The sequence below is a fragment of the Cupressus sempervirens genome, chromosome 5 (genome assembly GCF_028749045.1).
Source record: "Cupressus sempervirens isolate cs-2001-9-10 chromosome 5, ASM2874904v1, whole genome shotgun sequence".
NCBI classification, from domain to species: Eukaryota; Viridiplantae; Streptophyta; class Pinopsida; order Cupressales; family Cupressaceae; genus Cupressus; species Cupressus sempervirens.
This window is the reverse complement of record NC_143122.1, coordinates 403261314-403282604: the sequence shown is the minus strand read 5'-3', so window position 1 is coordinate 403282604 and position 21291 is coordinate 403261314.

Here is a 21291-nt window from a genome sequence, read left to right as displayed (position 1 = left end):
GTAGAGTTAACAATTATTGTAGAAATTTCTCCTGCTCATAATCTCCATGTAAACAATAAGTTTTCCTAATTACAATTGGGATTGTTAACCAAGCTCCTCAATCAACATGAAAAATCCTTTGCTTGGGATTATGGGGATATGGTAGGACTAAGCCCTAAACTCTGCACCCATAGGATCCATATTAATGATGGAAGTTTTCCACTCCATCAACCTCAAAGGAGAATAAATTTAGCATTGCATGAGATAGTTAATATTGAGTTGCAAAAGCTATTGGATGTTGGATTCATCTATCCAATCTCTGATAGTAAATGGGTATCACCATTACTTATTGTACCTAAGAAAGTAGGTAAGTGTTGAATATGTGTAGATTATAGAGAGTTAAATAATTCCACAAAGAAGGACCACTTTCATTTTCCCTTTATTGACCAAGTTTTGGATAATTTGGCTAGAAATAAATACTTCTCATTTATGAATGGATATAGTGGTTACAATTATATAAGTATTTCTCTAGAAGATCAAGAGAAGACCATATTTACATGTCCTTGGGGTACCTATGCTTATTCTTTATTGCAATTTGGCATATTCAATCCACCTACTACTTTTAGAGAGCTATAATCAAGATCTTAACTGACACATCACATGATTACATGGAGATATACATGGATGATTTCACCACATTTTGTGTCATATTTGAGAAAGCCCTAAAGAACTTGGAGAAAGTACTAATCTAATGTGAAGAACACAACCTATCTCTCAATAGTGATAAATTCTTTCTGATGATGTAGGAAGGTGTGGTCTTGGGAAATTTGATCCCTAAAGCTGGAATCTAGGTAGACCCTATGAAAATAGAGGTAATTCTCATACTCTCTATTTCCACAAAGCAAAAAGAAGTCAGATCTTTCCTAGGACATACTAGCTATTATAGGAGGTTTATCAATTTTTTTAGTTAGACAGCTAGTCCTCTATATACTTTTCTTACCAAAGAGGCTGAATTTGCTTGGACAAAGGAATGTGATGACTCCTTTTGATAGCTCAAGTAATCACTGACAACTGCACCAATACTTAGGGGTCTTGATTGGACTTTGCCTTTTCAAACACATACAGATGCTTTTAACTATGCCATAGGCACAATCCTAGGACAAAAATCTCCAAACCTTGAAAATGCAAACTACTATATTAGTAAGAGCCTTCATGGACTAGATTTAAACTATATAGTGACTGAAAAAGAACTATTACCAATAGTTTATTCTCTAAACAAATTCTGGCATTATGTAACTAGTTATCCCATATTTTATGATATTGACCATGCAACAATTAAGTATCTCATGAACAAACTTGCCATCATAGGTAAGCTAGCAAGATGGTTACTTTTTTTACAAGAATTTGATATCACAATCATTGAAAAACCTAGGAAAGTGAATGTGGTAGTTGATTATCTATCTCAAATCCACCATGACGAAGAAGATACTATTTTGATAGATGATAGATTTCCAGATGAGCATTTATTTCATATTGTTGTCCAAAACCCATGGTATGTAGACATAGCTAATTAAATTGTAGCTAACAAAATTCCCACACATTTCTCTTACAAGGATAGGAGGCTACTTGTAGAGAAAAGCTTCCATTTCTCTTGGATTGATAACACACTATTTTACATTGGACCTGATCAAGTTATGCAGAGATGTGTGCAAGAAGATGAGACATATGACATTCTACATACATGTCATAATGAACCATGTGGGGGCACTTTGTAGGAAAAAGAACACCACTAAAGATTTTAACAACTGGTTTCTATTGGCCTACACTTCATACAAATGTAGCTAGTTATACAGAAAAGTGTAATAAATGTCAAAGGATGGGCTGACTAACTAGATAAGATGAAATGCCTCTCAATCCATATGTAGTGGTAACACCATTCAAAAAATGGGGCATGGAATTCATTGGTCCAATAGATCCTCCATCTAATGAAAAATTCTACATCCTCATATGCACTAATTACATGACAAAATGGGTCAAAGTCAAAGCCATGAAGCATGCTTGCAACCATAAAGTTGCTGAATTTTTGTATGAATAAATATTTACTCAATATGGCATGCCCAGAGAACTTGTTATTGACCAAGGTGCTCAATTCACTTCTAATTTGATAATAGAATTCATGATGGAATATAATATCAAACATTAGAAATCAATCCTCTATCATCCTCAAACTAATGGACAAGTAGAAGTTACAAATTAGGAGATAGAAGCCATCATGACAAAGATAGTTCAATTGTACAGAGATTGGACCTACAGACTACTAGAAGCTTTTTGGGCATATTGAACAACATGAAAGACTACTATAGGGTTCACACCATTTGAACTGTTGTATGGAAAATCAGCAATGCTACACATTGAATTTGAACACAAACTTTAAGAACATTACTAGAGTTAAACATTGATCTTCCTATAGCACAGAGAGAGTGCTTACTACATCTTAATGCGAGTTTCTACCCTAGAATGCACAAAAATCATATAGAAGCAAATGAAACAATGAAATGACTCCCACATTAGGAGTACACAATTTCAAATTGGATGAAATGCACGTGTCTACCATATAATGCACAAAAAACATATAGAATGCACAAAAATCTTAATTCTTTGGATGAAATGCGTGTGTCTACCCTAGAATGCACAAAAATCATATAGAAGCAAAGGAAACAATGGAATGACTCCCACATTAGGAGTAAGCAATTCAAATTGGGGATTAGGCATTACTTTATGATTCTAGATTCAAAGAAATACCAGGCAAGCTACAAACACAATGGCCAGGTCCCTATGAAATAAGCCATGTATTTGCAAATGGAGTAGTCCAGTTAACCATAATTGACTAGGTACATTTCAAGTTATTAGTCAATGGACATTGGCTAAAGTTGTATCACTAGCCTCAAATAAAAGAAGACTTCCTACAACAATTTCAATAGCTAGTTTCAAACACGCAAGTGGTAACACTTCTTGTAGCAAAAGGTGCCAACCTTCTTCCTGCAGCTTTTCAATAAGAATTCCTTCAAGCATGCCCATAATAAAAACTCTATGTTTACATAAAGTTCAATTCTTCATTCACTTTCTAAATTCTTCATTTTCAACTCATTTCATTTCTTTCTCTACCACCAATCACCTTCCACATCATCATTTTTCTATGCTTTCAATAATATGGCAAGTCCATTGACGTAGGTTGTCATTATCATTCTTCCACTCTCACCACCTTTAACTGGCATGTGCAATGATCAAATTGATAGGTATAAGCTTTTAAAATTTTATTCATTTTTAGTGCATAGATTTAGTTGTTATATCTACTGCTACATTAAATATATTGTTGTGGCATTGTGCTAGTTCTGTACCTCATGCCAAGTATGACAAGTGAGGAAACTTGTCCATGTTTCATACAGGGTAGGGAAAATTACTAATTCCAAATGACATTTCTATTTACTCATTAAAGATCCTCAAATCTATACTTTCCCTTTGTTTGATTAAAATCCAATTGCCATAGTACACAAGTGTCAAGTGTCATACCTTTATTCCCAAAAAAATCCCTCATTGTTAGAATAAGATGTGACCTGAATTAAATTAGATGTGACATGAATTAAATTTTGAAGCAATTATCACATATATATGATTCATCTTGTTAAAGGCATATTATTATTGTTTATGATGGAAACACTAGAAGAATGTGAAAAGGGTTGATGGTTTTATAAAGAAGTCTAAAATTCACAGAAGGGAAGAGGGTCATTGTTGAAAATAGAGAAGAAGTTGAAATTAGTAAGCATAAATGGGAGGTCAGTTGCAGTGACATGAACCATTAGATCATAGTCTTTTAATTTCTAATGTAGAAGCATTAAAAAGGTTTAATACATGTGGCTGGCTAGCATATTTCTTAAAATTAACAAAGTTTGATGAAGAAGTAGCTACTGAATTTACAAATACATTTGAGGAAGGTGAAGCAATAGTATGGGGATTGATAGTCATTTCCATAAAGGAATGAACAGTAGAAGTAACTAGGCTACCAATAGTAGGGAAACACTACCCCAATGACCATGATGCAAAATTAGCTAGGGCCCAGTTTTCCCTACTAGTTGACCCTCCATTGGAGATTACAAAGCAGGGGTGCAAAAGAATATCTATTCCTCCACTATATAATGAGTTGGCCATGCATATTATTAGGTATTTTACCTATGAAGGAAGATTTTCTAATTTTCATGCAAATCATTTTAAGTTACTTAGTTATGTAAGGCATAATTTTCCAAAAATTATCCCTAATTTCTTGTTCAATATATTATGCATTAGTGATGAGGAAACCTAGAAAGGAAAGAACAATTCTGTTACTCACCATGCCTAAATTAAATTTCTCATAGAAAGATCTCTTAGGGACATCTCTTCTATTTCATAGGCAAAATTTTTCTAGAATAAAACCCTATAGCCTCATATTACCCCTAATGTACAACCTAGCCAAGATAATGTAGTCTCCCTTGACATAGAGGAGCAAGGCACCCAAGGTGCAAAAACTAGAAATATGCAAGACAATGTGCCTTTACCTACTTAAATGAGAAATTTTCCTACTTTTTCTCAAGAAAAATGAAAATGGAAGTTACAAGAAGAAGCTTTGGTTCCTGTAGTAGAAAAATGAAACCGTACAGTCTCAAAATGGAAGAAAATAAAGTCAGTTCCTACAAAAACAACTCCTATAATAGAGAGACACAAGAGGGTGAGCAAGAGAAAGGTTGTGGTGCTTGAAGGAACTCTTGTGTGAATAAGGCCTAGAATGAGAGGAAAAATTCCTAAAGTACCCTTAGAAACCCAATCCACTTTGCCTAAACAATCTAATGAAGAACCTCTAATACAAGTTATCCTAGATGATTCCCCTAATCAACTTGAAATTCCAAACATTCCTCAAAATCCTAATGAGAAATTTAAACCTAGGATTTTTAAATGCCAAAATGATTCCCAAGTAAGCCAACAAGATACCCCAAGCTATGAAAAAGAAGAAGACCTAATAATGCACTAGCTAGCTTGTTCAGAAACTACCCTAGTTTCCTATAATAAAACATGGTTTATAAGCTTCTTGGAACACTCATGAAGGGACCAAAGGAAGAAAAATAATCAAGATTAAGAAAGTGGCCTAATTACAATATAAATGCTTCTTTTTTAGCTATTTAATAAATATGTGTTAACAACTATCATATGGGAAGAAGAGAAAAAGAAAATGAAGAAGGTAATAATAGACTAAGGTGAAGAAATTGTAGAATTAAAAGAGTAATTGGTAAGATAGAAGAAAAAGATGAATCATGCCCTTAAGCTGCCTAACCAAATAATTACTTGTAGGCCACCACCTAGGATCTATGTCATCTATCTAAAAGAAAAATTCCTCTTATTCTAGTTGATGATGACCCTCAAAGATATAGATATAGAATTTAGGTCAGCTCAAGAATTTTATGGTTTGTACCAAACGCTTCCATCATGACAACAAAATTTACCCTATGAATTGTATATGCATAATTTTATTATGCCTACAAAAACTCAATGGAACCCTCTACTTTATATAGGGGATATACACCTTAGGGCCCTAATGTCTTGGATGCACAATGAGGCCAACTATGATAGACAACTAAACAATTATGGAGAATAGGAGAGAACATGACCCCTACCATTAAGAGTAGAAAGCAATACACTAGAAGAAATCCTTAGGGATTGGTTTAGGCTGACCTATGGAGATGTTTATAAGGAAATAAGAAAAAAAATCTTTGAGTCCAGAACAAAAGTGTATGCAGAGTATGACAACATGCCTTAATTTTTCTTTCAAAGAGCCATGGCTAGTGTGAGAAGCAAATGGAGTAGATTTCCCAAGGGATTTAGAAGGTCAAAACCATGTATCCCTATCAACCTTGAGGTACCCCTTCACTATGCACCAAAATACATGCAACTGGGAAGTCAAATTAGACCAAAAATTTAGTGTCCATTAATGATGTAGCTACCCATGCTCCTTTGGCCCCTGTATGACATCAACTTTGAATGACTTGATAGGTTGTAAGAGGATCATAAGAGGGAATTCTAGGAAAGAAGAAGAGGATTCTACTACACTTTTAGGGGTAACAGGCTAGGGAGGACTAAGGTTGGAGACTTTCAATCAATTGCTAGAAGATGCAATATTTGAGGAAAAACATTAAACTTGCTAGGGGGAAGATGATGAGGCCAATTATTGCCTCTATTTTATATTAACTTTAATACTCTATTTTTAATACTGCCAAGACATTTGTGATAAGTAGTTGAACTTATGATAAAGTTTAGATAGAACTATTAAACCATGGGTAGATAGTTATGTCATATTTTTCCAATATTGTACATATAATGCAATATTTCATATAACCATTAGAATGTGCATTCTAATATTTGGATTTAGTTTGATTATGATTATTTGCATAAATATTTCGGCATAACAACTAAGTTTCTAGGAAAGGAAGAAGCTAGAGAGTGGTCAACAATATTCAAGAAGGAGTGTCAAGGCCTAGATATGATAGAGGAATCATTGTGGAACCATAAGAGAGGGTTACTACAAATTAGGATCCATTATTCTAGGAATGCAGGGATGAAGTGTTGCTAAATTCAATTTGCATTTACTATTGTGTTGAATTGATTGCCCAAACTTTATTGCTTATTTTGCGGGCTATTATATTTCCCTCTTCTTCTTTGGTAGATCTTCAATCAATTTCTTTTCTTTTCTATTTTAGAATAAGTGTCAATCCTCTATTTATAGGGATTGGATTCATATTTTTTGGAGGTTGGAAAAAGTTTATGGAAAAACATTGTTGTATCTTGTAGTGAGTTATCTCAAGTTTTATCTATTATTTTTATGTAAGGAGATTTTGAAATATAATAAAGTAATTATTGGTTTACATTATATGTTAATATATTAGTAGAAGCCAACCAAGGGGGCCCACTTAGGAGGTGGATTAGATTAGAGTAGTGTAGATTTACTTCCAGCATTTCTAGTTTCTTCCTACAACATCATACTTTGTGAATGTTCCTACAACATCTACAAGAGCAGTTATATTGGATGGTTTGGGTTGAAATATAGGTTAGCATAGAGTTATATTTCCAACATTCATTTCAATAAGAAATTAAGTGTGTTACTTTCTCGCAACACTAGTGTAGGTTCTTTATATGTATTTTACTTTCCCACAACATAAGCATAATGACTCTTCAAGGAATCTAGTGCACATACCATGCTGACCATTTCAAGTAAATGTCCTTGGGTTGACAAATTAAATGCACCTCATGTTGGGATAAGTAATCCTTAGATTGAGTAAACTATTCCTAAGTAAAGCTCTAGGCATGATTATCACAAACCTATTGTGAGGTAGACCAAGTAGGTTGGAGATATAAATTTGTTTTTGAGTCTAAAATATGTTCTTCTTTGAAAGACACATTCTTCTTTGTAATGATTGTAACCTAGAAGGCCATACAACAAAGCATGCTAGATGTAAACTTCTTCATTCCAATAAATGAAATATTTTCTCTTTAGATCTCAATCCTACTCCTCTTGTTCATTTTTTTCTATTTATTTGTTTTTTGGATCCTAGATTACCTCATTTTGGGGTACATCTAGATTAGCATTGCAACTAACCAAGTTAACACTATAAGGATCTTTTGGTCGATACTAGTAGAATAAATGGGATAACACACTAACTAATATGTTAACATTTCATGGGATAACTTCAACTCAACAATAAATAAAAATTTAATGGCACTTGACAATTGTTGTAACTCAAAAGCAACCAACATAATTAGTGGGATAACATGATGGCCAAGATGCTCCTAGATTAGACTACTGGGGTAAATGGAAAGGACCTTAGATGTTGCTACATTAGACTCCCTAGGTAAATAGAAAAATGTGTCCCACATTTTACTTCTAAAAGAAAATTTTGTATATAGCTTCATCTTCACAAAAGGTTTCCACTCTATCAATGGAAAGAGATCAAATCTAAAAATCAACCATCTATGCTTCATCCATTCAAAATTTAGAATATTTTCCATCCAATCAACATACTCTCTCAACTAAATATTACAATGGTCCATCTAAAACTTATCATCATAATCATCCACAAAAACATCATTACAAATGAAAAATATATCAACAACAATATCCAAATCAAAAACCTGATCAACACCAATATATGAACTAAGATCCACAATAGAAAACTTAGATAAATTCATAATATAGAAATCCTCTACCAAATCAAAAGTAAATGGATGCATATCAAGACCATGCAATAAGAACCTTATGTTATTAGTATATATACTCATTCTTCTAGCAACATATAGATCAACAACATCACCAAAATCCACATTAGTAACAATATTTCTAAAACCCTCAACCATATTACTAGCAAGTAAATCCATCTTCTTGCCACAAGCAACATCCAGATCAACAACATCCATAATAGAATGAACACATAACTTGTGATTAGCAACAACAACAATAGATAAGTCCTCAATCACATTCATTTCAGCATTAACATCATCTTGAATAATAACATCCAAATCCTTACCAACATAAGGAAAAATCTCCTCTTCAACAATCTCATTGCCCGCCACAAGATGCCCTACAATTTCCATGTTAGATCTATCCATCTACTCATGAAAACCAAAAGATACTTCCTCCATTTTAGGAATATCATCATGCACTTCTACAATCTATCTTCTTTTCTTTATAATCTCTTGAAGTGGCCAAAAAACCTTCTTTCTAATCCTCAGATGCCAACTCAAATAAGAATTTTATAGATCCTCAATCATTTCATGTAAATCATCCCAAAAAGAATCACACTCATCACTCTCAACATCATCAATATTTCTTCCATGATTTTGTGCTAACTTAATAGCTTCTACTCTAGCTACAAGTTTCCTCAACATGTTAAATAATTTAGATCTGCATCTCTCCTTCCTCAAACTATCTTTGCATAAAAAATGATCAAATGAAAAGTCCTCTACAAGTATAGGCCAAATCTATAGATCTACAACCCTACACCAAATCACCAACTAGCTAGTATTTCTAAAATCAAAACCCTTCTTTGTTAAACTTTCACCCAACTAAGGTCCTGGTATAAACTACCTCACGCTTTGACAATCTACTTGCACACTCAGATACAACTAAGCTCTAATACCACTTGATGCAGTGCAAGGTAGGAGAATCCCCAAAGGAAATTTTATAACCCCCAACAATGTAACTATGTAGTGGAAACACAACACAAGATAATAGAAATGCAAGATCTGATACCAATTCACAATTCTTTATTCATATAAAATAATTATTTACATGCAATATGCCTAGTTGTAAGGCCTTTCAGGTTATAGCTAAATACAATAGCAATTGCAATAATAGTTCTACAAGATCCCTCAAGATCTAATCCAAACCCAAGCTAGTCCAAATCCACAATTGGGTAAGAATGCCAAGAAGAATCCACACTTATACCCTTACATCCACCAAGCTATTCTCTAGTTCTCAAGCCCCAGCTCTAGGTCTACTCACAATACTTAACTCCATCACAATCCTATTGTAAAGTACCTCACATTCGGTGCTCTATCCACAAACTCAAGAAAACTTGCCCTTTAGCTGCTCCCAAAATCTCTCCTCTGAAATTTTTGCTTAATGCTAAGCCTAAACACCCTATTTATACTTGCCAAAATGACTTACAAAATATTTATAGAACATTACAAAATAAAAATGCTGACCCAAAAATGGTATGGACACATCCCAGGACAAGATCTTATCATAAATGTCACAATCAAAATAAATCTTGCGAGTTAGCTTGCACTAGAAATGCAAAAAATGCATTCAAAATGTTGACACTTGGCATCGATAGGAAAACTTGACATATGAATGATCACTCAACACATGAAGAATCACTTGGTACATGAAGAATAGGTTGACACACATTGTGGAACTTGGCACACACTATAGAGTGAGATGGGATAACATGCTCACCCGAGTGTTAACATGATGTAAGATAACTTCAACTCAGCTTAAACTAAAAAATTAGTCACACTCAACAATTGCTATAACTTGACAACAACCAACAGAATCAGCAAGATAACGTGATGGCTAGGATGCTCTTACATCAAAATGACCTTGGAAAGTGTGCAAACAAATTGATGCAAACTAGAAATTACCAGACATGGAGTATTTTTAATATATATTACAAGGGTATAATCAGCTAAGCCTCATCTATCATAGGTTCAAAGATATAATGTAGCGGTGAAGGAATTTTCACATTTTGGTCAACTGGATCAAAGATATACACAGTCAAATAGTGCTTCTCAGAATTCTAGATAAAGTGCACCAGTAAGAAAACAACTAACAATCAACTTTGGGAAACTCAAAATCCTATCAAAACATATCAAAACAACTTGAAATCTGAAATATAGGTCCTTATCTATGCATGCTAAACACTCCCAAAGTGGTGGGTCATGAAACTTTATCATGTTCAAGAGATTCAAATGCCAGCTAGCCCTCCAAACACTAATTGATATTTAGACAAAAATACATATTTCTAATAAGCTCCAAATGACATCTCACAAAATGATTCATAATTGTAACTTAAGGACCTAAAAAACATATATATGTTGAATGTGAGACAATCAACACCTGAAACCTATCATAGGCCTTAAAATGACAGTTGGGTACATATGCATATAAAACATTTCTAAGGGTTATTTTACAAAAGTTTTCAAATATGGTTATCAAAATCCTTTGGATTTTGAGTCCCAACAATGGCTCTATATAGGGATGTGTTCTGCTTGCCAACATGAATATAATTCATTATCTCTTGTTTGAGAAAAACTACTCAAAATTCTTTTCTCAATAACATTTTATTGAAACCAAGAAATCACCTATTTTTAACTATATAAATGATGGGCCCGGGCCATCAAAACTTCATGGAAACTTCTTACCTCTATCATAAAATTGATTTTCATTTCTATCTTCTTAAGGTAACTTGAAAGTGTCATTCAAATTATTCTCATTAAACATATCAATATCTCTAATTAGGTCATTAGGAAAAACATAATTAACCTCTTCACTTTCATAGTGCACATATAAACTAGAACCATTCTCAACATAGTGCTTGCTATGAAAATAAAGATCAAAATGCTCTTAAATTTAAAAACCAAACTGAAAATCCCCCTCCTCATGAAATTGATGCATGTTATCAAGTGGAAACACAAAAAATTCACATTCTACTTGACAAAGAGAGTCACACATACCATGAACCTATAATTCTTTCTGTACAACTAGTTTTGAGGAATGTTTAAAATCTGATTTATCTTCATCCAAAAAATAATCATTCACCAAATCAGATTTGACATATACAAAAAATTCTTCACCATCCTCAAACAATGGGTTAGCTACCAAGTACAAAGAACTACTATAGAATTTCTCATACATGGAAGTCTAATTTGCAACTATACCACCATTATATAAGTCATTGGAAAAGCATGTGAATGCATCAAATCCACTATTATGAAATTCATTAGCACAAGAAGAAAATTTAAAATCTGAAATATGATGTTCATCACTACTCACTTCACAATATGAACAATCAAACCTTATCACATGCAAACAAATCCTATGGTCATGTAGTTCACTTAAATGAGATAAGGATCTAGTTGATCCTCATCAATTTCAACACTCCCAACCATAGAAGCAACTTTTGCATGAGTAAAATTAGAATTAACATATGTAGACATATTTTCAAAGAAAACTGAAGCATTCAAATCTTACTTTACATCAATAAGGAAAATGATAGTGGTAGCTCTATCAAGTGTGTCATTATCATGCAAGGCTTCATGTCCATGAAAAGTTTTAACTTTATAATCAGCATGTTGGAAAGAATAGGGATAGGAATTTGGGTATGCATCAAACCTTGAGGAAGTAACTGTGGAATAAATTGAATTTGATCAAACACATGTAGAAATTCCTTCAATGCTATTTAGAACAAGTAAAGCTCACTCAACACTAGTAGCTACATCAGTATGTTTATCCTTATCATAGACATCATCATTATGCAACCCTTCATGCTCATATAAAGTTTCTTCTTCACAATTTATATGCTGAAATGAAAAATTGGGAAAATCAAGATATACATCATACCTTGCACTTGAAGTCACACCTTAATTCTTATTAAAAGTCATGGATGTTGGCATCAAAAACCTAAATCATTCATAGATATATACTTCTCAAAATCATGCTTTAACAAAGATGAAATCTCATCACTACCCAATAAGACTTCTTCATAAGGTTTTCTCTCTTGGTTATAGGCATAACTAGGCTTAAATGAAACATTCACAACAAAAATCTCGGAAGCATTACCATAGCATGTTCCCTTCTCTTTACTTGATATGACACTTGAATTATCATCATGTTCACGCTCATCTCGAGAATAATTATCTTTAAATCTATTAGACTTCTCTTCTTATACATACAACCAATCATAAGGAGAAAAATAAATTGAATACTTATCTTCTAGATAACTTATCTTGTAGATACTAATTGCATTCATCTATCTCTTGAGATTCATTTTCTTCACAACTACACAACATGTTATCATTAAGAGAATCACTCCCTTTACTATCACTATCAAAGGAATCTATATAGTATCCATTTTCTATTAAATAACTATCCATCCAGTTTATTACTTTATTCATGTACTCAACCCTTTCTATCTTGACATGTGCTAACCAATAATTGAATTAGGCATAAAATAGTGTAGAAAATAATAGGTCATGAAGAATCTTTAGGTCTCAAAGAAATGGGAATATCCATGAGTGCTAACTTAAATCTCATGTAAAATTGGATGTCATTTTGACCTTGAACATTTCCTACTCCATTTCTTATGAAAGTAATGACCTAGTCATGAAGTTATTCTCTCAACATGGAAATTTCATCACATACGCTTTCACAACTTGGTAAATCATATTTAGATCTAAGAATTGAGTCCATATTATTTTCACACCTCATTTACTAGTGCTAAAAGCACTAAAGAAAGGAACTCTTTTCTACCACTTAATTTTCATGAAAAGAAAACATGTGAAAATCAAAATACCTTAAAAACTGATGTTGAAACCTAATCTATTGATTCAACACTACTATGGTTATGAAACCCTTTCATATCATACATAAAAACTATATAGAGCCTCCACCCTCTTGAAAAGGACAATGCAATCATTGTTGTGGTTTTCTTTTCAATAATTTTGTTTCAATAGAGCTAGCATATGCATACAACACATAAACTCATTAATTAGGAACTTATGAATTCTTCACTTATACCAAGAAGTACTCACAAAGGCTTCAAATATACCCAACAAAATGTTGAAAGTCCTTGAAATATTTTGCACAAAATAGTACAACTAGTACATAGATCTTAGAGTCAGCACTCACACTTATGAGATGAAAAAATAGAACATAATTTTTTATTTGACAAATCTAGACCAAACTTTCAACTTGTGGAAAATTTGTAAATTATCAAACCACCTTTGAAGATATACACACTTGGAAAAGAGAAGAACATTTGACCTTTCTTAACTATAAAAATTACAAAAATTTGGAAATAGTTGAATCAAACTAATGAGAAAATCAAGTGTGGTTTTAACAAAACAAGTTACATCTAATCTTCAAAGTTACTAGTGTCATGAATAAGGTAGAAATGAGAGACATTAGTTATAGCAAGGAAATGGAAAACACATCAACCTTACTACTACAAGTATTTCTTCATGCCTTTCTTCCTCTTGTGTTCAAACTCTTTTTAGATTCTCAAGGTTTTCCTACTAGAAGAGTTCAATACAATCCCTAGTAGAGTTGCCATTTTTTTCCTACTTAGATAGTCAAAATACCACTGGAATATGTAGCTAAAAATGCATAAATTATATTAGAGATTCTAGCATTTGTAACAAGGCTTTTTGTAACCCTATCCCTAGTAGAGTATCCATTTTGTTAGCTTCTACTTTACTAGTGTTTAAATAAGAAGGAAGTTGGGAAAAATACATATAAGAGTAGCTAATTCCTATTAATGATGCATTTGAATAGAACCTATGCCAACTAAGAAAAAAAATTACTTCTCCACTTTAGGATCTACAAAACTTGGGCAAGTAGACATTGGATTATCACAAAAATAAATAGTGCTAAAACATGTTAAAGAATCTAAAAGAAGAATATGTGAAGCTTGAATATTCTACACTCATGCAATAAAATAGGAATGCAATATATGGTTACATAACCTATGAATTCACAAGCTAAATGGGGGGTTCTTCCTTTTAGCTCTTAAATATAAAGGGAAATAGAATTTTGGTAATTTGAAGATTTAGCAAGAACCAAAAACAAGAAAAATGTAGATCCTACAACTATGATTAGAGACTTTTCCATGAGGGCATGGAGTCATGGAAAGCCAAGTCATTGTACTATGCACCTATGAAATAACTTCATATCTATGAGATGAAACTTTGTAACACATCACAACTATTAATCTAATTGAGTCTTTTTATTTCAATCTCTATGTAATACTAGTAAATCACCAATTTCCAACAAGCATATTAATCAATCCCTTGGATTGAAGCTTGAATGATAAATGAGTATCTCACAACAAGACAATGAGAGAAAGAAAACTTTGATTCATTTAATTCCCAAAACTTAACTAATTTACACATTGGAAAGATCCAAATTAGAAAATATTTCATTGAAACCCTTGATATTCATCATTACAATGACAAGAAGCTCAAAGATTCAAAAGACACAAAGATATAGTAGAAGATTGAACATATTTTATCAACAAGAAAAACTATACATTTGTTGTTCAAAACAAGAGAAATGCTAAAGAATGGTAGAAACACAAGCTAGAAACTTGCCCAAACACATGGAACCAACCCTGTCCAATGAAAAGAAAAGAGAAGATATAGAAGAATGAAGATGGATGGATATAATCTTTGGATGCCAAATGTCATCTTCATTTTTCATCTGTTGTCATTGCAAAGCCACCCTCATCCCTCACCAATAGAAAATTAAATCAAATGCCATCATTTCACAAAATAAACTTGAAGAATATCTTTGACCTAGTTGATCATGATGTGAAAATTACTTCACGACTACATTCTAGTGGTCAAAAATATGTTATGTTCTATATTTTAATTCTTGACAAATCCATTTGATTAGTTTCTAAATGCAATTCCAAATGTAATTTCTAACTTTGTGATGCAAATCAATAGTATAGGTTGATTGGGAGCCATATTTGTGATGTTATGATAGAAGAGGCTTGATTGATTATACCCATATCGTCTATACTGAAAATACTTCATGTGTGCCAATTTTCAAGTTTGCACCAATCAATTTACACACTTTCTCAGATCCTTTCCATATGCAAATACCTTTGTTTTACAATGCTACCCAATTTTTGAATGACTAGAAGACAACTTTGAAGGCTTTTGAAATTTACCTAGTTATTCATCATGAGCCCAAAATTGTAGATTTGTACTGTCCATATGAAAGTGTACCTTTGCCTAGACTTTTAACTCCCTAAGTGACTATTTTATTGGTTTTGAAGCTAGATTCAAATTTAATTTTATGTTTCTGATGCATTTGGATGTAGGAAAGTCTTCAATGGGAAACTTCAAATCTTAATATGTTTTGACCTGGAAGTTGTCATAGGTTAATAATTTGTATAATGAAAGTATAAGAACCAAATACCATGTGTGAAAAGTGTTAGGTCCTAATTATTTGATTTTGTCAGTTTTTAAAGCTAGTTTTAGGGTCACTTAGCATAGAAGTGACAATTTTTAGAGGAGGTGAAAAATGATCTTAAAGTGATAAATCAATAGTTAAATTGCATTTTGAATCAGTATAGGATGTTGTTAAGGGAAATGTTATGAGCTTCAAATTTTTAAGTTTGAATTTCTTTTTAGTTGGGAAAATTTGTGACCCAACCTACTTGACCAAGACATTATATATTGAATTGATGGACTTATTATGACAATCAAGCTTAGATTTTAGTATGCACATATCTTCTTTCAAAGTGAAATGAGTATGTAGGCTATAAATATAGTGAAGATAAAGGAGTCATTTGAATACACTAGTAGTGAGATGGCTATCCAATATATTTCCCATGAGAGAATTTGTTATGAGTTTTTCATTAATGGGATGAAACACAATTCTAAGAAGAAGTTGTGCACTACCCTATCACTATAACCAAAGTTTGGTTCCCCCATTATGTCATTCTCTTGACAATTTTCTCATGGAAGAATCATATTCCTTTTTGTTATGTACCTTAGGACAATGTGTAAAAGAGGCATCATTGTATGTAGGATGAAAGAGAAATTTAGTTGATTACAAGAAACCAAAATGGATGACTTGTTAAGAGAAATGCTTCACTAAAATATAAGTGTCATTAACTATAGAAATATTGTACCTCACTGAAGATAGTGATGAGAATATTGTTTTGTGTAAGTTGTTTACACATGGAGTGAGTTTTAATGGGTAGATGATGTTTCTCAGACCATGGGCCACCTAGAATCAAGAGAGGCCAATGAAGGTTGGAAGGCCCAATGGACAAAATTGAAGCCTATGTTAGTTAGGATGTAAATTGGTTTATCATGCTTTAGTCAAAGTCAAGAGCTTCCTTTATTAAACTCATATCCCAATCTACACACTAATGCACCAGCAAACAAATTGGTTGTTTCAAGTGCCAGTTTGGCCAATTCATAGTTCTTTAAAATGTTATGATATATGGGTGTGTGGGATGAGAATAGTAAAAAAAATAAAGGAGGATGTTGGAATATGTGCACAAGTTCCCAAAGCCCACATAAGTGATCTCCATATTCATGTGATGCTTTTGTGTAAGAACCAAAATTTCACCATACATGCCACATATGCAATCAACCTCAAGATGCAGATATATAAAATTTGAAAAGTCAAATGTCAATTTAATTCACATAACCATTTAATTCATTGTCCATTTCTAGATGAAAAACTATACATATCAACAATTAGTAGAGAAGAAACTAGAATCACAATCATTATTACATAACACCAAATTCTCTAAATACACTTGATAATACAAGGTTGACCACATGTCGCTACCATAAACAAATCATAGCATAATAATGGAAATGAATTAGGTGAACATGACATCTTTTGTCAAAACTATGTAAATCCTGCACATCGAACATGATTATAACATCAACACATTGTATGATATAAAAAATATATAACATAATCATACAAAAATAGCATGCCATCAAACCTTAGTGTCCATCTATAGGTAATCTCATCTCCAAGCCATCAGATCAATGCCCATCTACTATAATGAGATGGAAGAGTGGTCCAAGTGCTTTTACCACCCAACCATGGAGTGGTTAGCTCCCTAAGGTTCTCTAGTTAAGAAGAACTACCCAACCTTGGCATGAGAAGGTTAGCAACTCGGGACAATTGGATCAGAAAGATTTGGTGCAGCCTTTGTGTCTAATCTACTTACACATATGTCTAGTAGAAACATACACAAGGATGTGGAAGAGGGAAAAATATAATAATCAATGTGTCTCAATCATATGCATAACTATTTTTAAGCTTGGCCAAGCAAATAACCAGTGTAATTTAAAAGTACTGGCAGGTAGTAATGAAAGAATAATAAGGCTTTCAATTTTCTACCCTCCCATTTTTTGCCACATTCAACACCCTTCCACAATAAATTGCTTCATCAAGAAGTATAGGTAGGTCAAATGAATAACTTAATTATATCTTATTAAAATAGATAAAATAAAAATCCACATACTTATCATATCTACACATACATGTTCTGCAACATTTCAACAAGTAATAATAATAAAATATAAAAGATCTAACTATTGACTAGCTTCTTACGCATCCTTCTAATCCTCATGTAAGTTTACATCTTAAATGTCTATTCAATTTCAAAGGAAAGTTTAAAATCTTTAATATATAGAACTTTTCAAAATCACTTCAGAGCTCCCTACATTATTAAATAAATCTATAGTACATAAAAAAGAACAACAATTTTTATTAACAATTATTGTCAATGAAAAATTGATAGGAATTCTTATTTTATAAACTTTGTAACTTATTTTGTCCTTGCCATCAACTAAAACCTAAAATTTTTATTTAGAAGGCTGCTCTTAACTTGATTGGTGTATTTTCATCATTGATTTTTAGTGGTTGAATTCTAATAAAATCTCTGGTGATTAAATATGTACAGTACACTATATTTTCTAGCCTCAAATTTCTAAACCATGTCTTACTATTCAACATTGAGAAACTAACAGTTAAATCCACTCATCAATAACATAAGCTTATTCATTTATCTATTATATACAATAAAATAACAATTTAAAAAGTAATCACATGATTTGGATGTTTACTAATACAATTTTTGGTTGTTTCATTACATTTATGGTTTTGGAAATAATTTCTTTTACCCAGTCCCTATGTTTATTAACTGAGATAACAGAAATAAATTATATATATATACACAAAGTTTTAGGTGTGGAGAAACTCTACTTAGACTAGCTACCCATCTCCTTAGTGAACATAATAGACTCATTGTCCTAGACTCAAGTCAAAGGAAAAATACGATGTGAACAAGGAGGGAGTTATAAGTGTTGTGGTGTATTTAACCAAGGAAAAGTATAGGTAGAAGAAGAAGAAAAAAACTTAAACAAACCTACAACAAGTAAAATTTGATGGGAGCTATAGGTGATATTAGAATTTGTTTGACTTATTTATATATTTTTAATCTTTTCACATAGAAGAACATCAAATCTCATGCAATTCAAATCTATTCTTACTAATGAAAACCCACAATTGAAATATAGTGTCAATGTACTTATAACAATATAAAACCCATAATAAAATGAGTAAAACATTGATTAGAACTTGGATAGTTTGACGGACATGCGGGGCCTTTGGATTCTTTTCAAAATTTGATTTACCACTTAAGTCATTGCCTCTCTCTCTCTTTACCACTAACTCTCCTCTTTTAATAGCAAAATCATCCTCCCTTAACATGTGTCTCCTTTCATTTGCAAAATTTTGAAAGAATTAAATCCTTCTCCACCTTTTCCTAGCACATTTTCTTCCCCTTTTTTCAAAAACATCTTCCCTCTTTTAAAAAAAAAATGTCTCCCTGCTTCAAATTGACCTCCCCCTTTTAAATGCCACCTTCCCTTCATAAAAATTGTTTCTCTTCCTGATCATACTCGTAGTTATAATTTTTTTGTGTGTAGTCTCTCCTTTGTTCCCTCGAATGTCATCATGATATAAGGTTTAAACTATTACCAATCAATTAATTTCCACTCATTATGGATTACAACTACTGTTTGGTGTCAAAAGAAAAAATATATGACTTTTAGTTGGATAAATTTATCTCTATCTAAAACATGACCACTTCCATTTTAAAAAAAAAATCCAAATATTGAAATAAAATAACTATTTATTATCTATTTATCTCCTCAAGGAACTTTTGAAATTAAAATTATAACATTTCAAAAGAATAATATTTAAATATTTTCATCTAATCATTTATGCTACTCGTACATGTAACAAAATGTTTTAATCTATCTAGATAATTAGAGGTCAAAATACTTGATTTAAAATCAAATAAAACTAAGTGTGTGTGTAACTACACCATTAAAATTCTAGGCCAACCCTGCTGAGGAGCTAAACTCCTCTACCTCAACCACCCTTCCACCTTTCATACTTGCACACTCACAGACTCAACATCACCCATTGTGTCAGTATTGTCATAACCATATTAATTAAATAGTATCTTAAATATAAATTTTGAAACATTCAATCATACATCATCAGATATAAACATGTAAATGAAATCACAATTTTTAACCATCATGTTGAAATCTCATAAGATCAACATATATTAGAATGACTACATTGATAGAAGTAAATTTTTATCCATCTAATATCATTGACCAAAAGTCTAAACAAAAATATAAAGGCATTTGACTCAAGTTGAGTCATACATAGTCTTAGTCTAAAAGTCAAATAACATACTAAGTCTTAATAAAAATATGTCAAAAATAATGAGTTGTGACATCCCAACCACTAGGAAGAGACATCGACCCAATGTCCATCAATATCCAAAGATCAGTATAACATAAAGGAACTACAACAGCAATAAAAAGTACTAATCTAAGTAAAAATATGTGGAAAGGATTGATGAATAACATAAGCATCATCCCACATAGCACTGTCATCAGAGAACTGGTCCTATTGGACCTTATACTACAAGATGTTTCTATCATGCACTCAAATAGTGTGCTCATCCACAAGGTAGACAAGTAACACCTGCACCATCCCCAAATCCTGAACTTGCAAGGCACACCAATCAAGAATATGAGATGCATTAGGATGATATGGCTTCAACAATGAAACATGAAAAACATTATGGATATAGGCTAGAGTTGGTGGTAGAGCAAGTCAATAAGCCACAGGATTTATGACCTCCAAAACATCAAAAGGTCCAACAAACCTTGGTGCATGCTTATAAGTCTTGCCAAAAGAGATTGAACTTTTATACAAACACACATGTATGAAAACCTTGTCCACAACTTGAAACTATCTAAAAGTACACTTCCTATTCGCATAGCTCTGCTACCTATCCACAGCTTCCTTCAAGAAAACATGAATCATAACCATTTATTCTTCCATCTCCTTGAGCATCTTAGGACCAATCACAATTTGATCCTCTACTCTATCCTGATTGATAGGTGTGCAACATTTATGCCCACAAAGTGCCTCAAAAGTAGCCATTCCTAGATATGCATGATAAGAATCATTATATGTGAACTCAACCAAAGGTAGGTATTCTTCCCACTTATACTGGTGATCCATGCAATACATACGAAGTAAATCTTCTACAACTTGATTCAACCTCTCTATCTAACCATTAACTACAATATGTGGATGATAAGTAGTGTTGAAATTTAACTAAATCCCCAATGAAGCATTCAAGATTTTCTAGAACCTTGATATCATTCTTGTGTCCCTATCTAAGATGATAGTCTTAGATACAACATGTAGCTTGAATACCTCTTGCACAAACTTCTTGACCAATGCCAATGATCCATCCTTCAAATTCCTTGGTATAAAATGTGCAACGTTGATCAACTTATCGACCATAATTAATATAACATCATGCCTCTATCTAGTCATAGGTAAACCTTGTATAAAATCCATATAAATCACTTGTCATT